Here is a 4,358-nt window from a genome sequence, read left to right on the forward strand (position 1 = left end):
GTGCAAAACAATCTAGTCACACGCAAAATAAAGCACCTTCAGCCTTTAAATGTTTACTGAAGGCCCAAGACTATTTCCACAAATTTACATTTTTTCAAACCTTCCTTCTCAGATTTGCAAGTTTTCCATTTCATGAATACTTGACTTCAGTAAGTTAAAGTTCATTATCATCATAAAGGTAATCTTCTATTGTCAAATAAACTATTTATTCAAAAGTAGATGGCAGTTTTAATAGTGCAGTTATGTAGGCTGCTTTATGTAAAGCACACTTACAAGGTTAATGCTAGAGATCATGATAATGGGAGAAGATTTATAAATATTGTTTAATTGTGTAGCACTCTAATGCATCTATTGAAAGCTTTTTGTGTAATAATTTATCTGAAATATCTATTGACTATTAGGGTATAAACATTACTCTAAAAATGCTGTACTTCTGAAAAAGTCTATCAATCAATCATTACATTTTATTTTGAAAGCTTTTAATCTTAATGCCCTGCGGCTGTCAGGGCATTAACATCGACAATACACTTTGCAATGATGTTATTTTCTGATCCTTTCTCAGTTTATCAGTATTCTATCCTGTTTATGCAAATCATCTGTTCCTGTCAGCATTTGACTTTCACGACTGGAACAAGCTGTTGCTGTACTTGTCTATGGGGACATTTTCCTCATCTGTCTAGTCTTTACAGACAGTTTACAGCCGGCAGAAGATATCCACAGCTAGTGAGGCCATAGACTTCAGATTATTGTAATTTCTTGTTCCATGGAAATGTTTAGTACAAATTAGTTTCTTGGTTTATTGTGATAATAACAACAAAACAAAGGGGTTAGAACAACAAACATAACAAATGATCACAACTTTCATCCAAATGGACCAAAATTAGTTGATGGACCAGGCAAGCATTTAATAGCTCAAGAGAGTAACATAAGTTATCTCATTACTGCAAAGTACACAGCTCATGCTGAGGCATAAATGAGTCTCTGGATCTTTTACGCTTGATTTTAAATGCATTTATTGCAGCACCAAGAGGGCGTTGGTCAGACTAACCCCTGACCATGGACGACATAAACGGCTGCTTAGTTTGACACCTCTGCGGTTCTCTCCCACAAGAAAGCTAATTTCACCAAGCAGCTTTATTTTTACTGGTTGAGCTGCCAGACAAGACTCAATACAGAGGGACAACACTGGTTGATATAAAACTGTAATGAGACATGGTCACCGCAATGGAAGTTATTTTTCAATATTTTTCAAAGAAATGACATCTTTGACAACTGTTTTGCCTTCGGGTTTAAATACAGTGTTTTTGTGTTGACTGATTGATGGCTGGTTATTATTTTTGTGACTATGCTGTGCCTGGAAACCATACTGTACGCAACATTGAAATGTAGAAACTAAACTACAGAAAACATCACTGACGATAACTGTGATATGTAAAATGAAATAAATTGTTAAGGAATCTTTAAAAGGACTACAAGAACATTTTAGTAACATTATGTCCTTAATGGCCTCGAATAGAGGAAGGCAAAGGGAAAAGGCAGACAAAAGGCTGTAAATCAGATGAAAGGTCCTTCCTGCCAGATGGTCATCTGAACATTTTTTTTCTGCCTTACCCCTGTTACGAAGCGTGTTGCTTTTTAGACACAATGAGGCTCCCCTTTACTGTATCAACAGACAACTAAAGGGGATCAATTAGCATACATGGAGGCAGACCTCTATTAAGCTGTTTGGTTTCTCTCATTCTCACTAATCACATGGAGCTTGTCAATTAGGTGCATAAATGGATCCTGTGTCCCTGTCTGTAGTTTCAGCGATTCATGTCCAGAGGCTTCGGTCGCCATGGAAACCAAACAATAGAAAGATGTTTGACACCAATCCTGGTAAACTGTCCTGTTGGGCAAATGTGCCCTTGCTAAGTCAGACACAGATGAAGAGTATTTGTGGCAGATTACTCTTTGCTTCATCAACGCTGGACACACTCAATAGCCTTTGTGTGATCAGACAGGTTTAATTAAGTATATTAAAAATGTAATCTGATAACATAAATAATATTTACTCTGTTTATACAAAGTCTAATCCCTTTGTGAGCCTTGCATGACCTGTTTAACATGACACAAGTGGGAGCCCACAGAGCTAACCTGATTTCATAAGCAAATCAGGTTGTATCCCAGATGTACAGCACCGCTGTCCCCCCTGTCCGTGGCTACCAAACTCAGTGTCCTCAGAGAGCGGCTCTGATCTAACTAACTGCATATCTAGGACAAACTATCCTCCCCTCTCTGTCTAACCTTTTGGAAGGACACCTGATGCCACATGATGGCACCTGTTTGCTGGGAATAGCGTCCACCCACTGTGTGTCGAAAGACAGCTATACAAGACACCCCAGCCAGAAAAACCACAATGTACATTAACTAATCCTGTACACAATGACTGTTGAATACACTGATGCGTGAGTGAGAGTGAGAGAGATCGAGTCTGCATGTCTCAGTACCATCTGGTCTACGAGGCAACAGAAAATCAATGCTTTTTCTTCAAGCTGCACTCGCCTGTCAGAAACATCTGACAGATTGAAAGCTGCACACAGAAATTTCACATACTTGAAATTGGTTTTCCTGCCAAGAATGTCCAAGGGGATCTTGTTAGAGTAAACCGAAAATCAGCTTATTCTTATTTTGTTTTATTTGTTCAATTTAGTAAAAAGCTATTTGAAGTTTTGCAGCTTTGTGCAGCTGAGAAAAACATGTATGTTGTGTCTGCCTGAAGTATTGTAAACCAACTGGGAATTCTGATCATTTTAGACCAATGCCAATAGCTTTAGTATTAGGAAATTTGACCATTTTATATTTCTGTTGGAAAAATCTCAGAAACAAAATATGAAGCAACTTGCAAAAGCCACTACCACCAAATGTTTTTTGAACGTCATACCAGTGGATGATTTATTTGTCTTCTGCCTTGTTTTTGATACATTCTATATGTTAAACTGCCTCCAGCTCAGTATGTGTCACAGAGACAGAAATAGTAACAGATACTGTTCATCTTCTCTTTTTTAACTTTTTAACTTCACCTTCACCTTCTCCCAGTGCTACACCACTATGTGATATCTAAAGTGAACTGCGTCACATCTCTTGCACAGGAAGGAACTAACCACCATGTCCGAAGCAGAAACAAACTGGACATTTTGGAAAAAGAGCTGCTGACTCTGCTGCTGTTGGATGAAGTGATGATTTGCCCTTCACACAAACCTTGTGTATTAGATATTGAACATAACCTCTCTCAGCCACAGAATTGCATTGAACATTTTAAACTGTTAATCAGTAAGTTGACTCCAGTTCATTGTAAATCTCAAGGTCTCAAACCTGGATTTATCACATCTCTAGCGTGTGTAAGCACCAGGGAAAATAAACCTCAGTGGATCATTTCCCACAAGTAGTTGAGCCTAGAGCTGATCAAAACTGTGAAACACTTTTTTTTAGCCATGGACACTTCAGACCTATTATGATGTGTGCTGTGCAAGGAATCATGTCATATTTTAGTACAGTCTTGCTCCTCCTGCTTGCGTCACTTTTCAAAGGCACTTTGGTTTGTCCAACAGCAAGTGAACACATCACTGTTCATACGGCTATGATGTTCAGTTCTGTTACTGACTACCTCAGTTTAGTGTTCAGTCTGTTTGAGATCCAAGCTGTCACATTCAGTTCAGTACTAAACTAGCCTATACAAGGACTTTACATGCGTACCAGCAGCAATTTATGACTTCATTTTTTGTTGTTGTTTTGGCGCTTTTAATGACAAAGTAATACATACAATTTGTATGACTGAGCTGAATGCTGCTCTTAGTCACCAGGGAGGGGAGCTTTACTGACAAAAGCTTTGTTCAGTGACAATAGTGATTTCATTGTCATTCCAGTGACGCTGGTGAGTATCTATCTTACATCAATCTGAACAGTTGTTTTTACATGCGCTGAACAGCTTAGCTAGCATAAAGCCTGGAAACAAGGGGAAACAGCTAGCCTGGCTCCATCCAAAAGTAATAAAATCTATCCTGCCCTGTCACACATCATATCTCATTTATTAAGTAGTCTTGGTATCATAGTGAGGTTGCTAGGCAACCGTGGTCTCTCCAAGAAGTGCACATAACCCTTCATGAAACCATCAATTGTCATTTTTACACTTCGGTTTATGCATTGATTAAACAAACAAGCTATAACATATTAAAGGACCAGTGTGAAGGATTTACTGAGAACAGACTGCGAAGTGTGAAGGAGAAACTATAGTGGCCACGGAACTTGCAAAAAAAACATGAAAGGCCCTATCTAGAGCCAGTGTTTGGTTTGCCCTTTCTGGGCTACTGTAGAAACAT

The sequence above is a fragment of the Morone saxatilis genome, unplaced genomic scaffold (genome assembly GCF_004916995.1).
Source record: "Morone saxatilis isolate NCDOM2014 unplaced genomic scaffold, NCSU_SB_2.0 Contig7, whole genome shotgun sequence".
Classification (NCBI taxonomy): Eukaryota; Metazoa; Chordata; class Actinopteri; family Moronidae; genus Morone; species Morone saxatilis.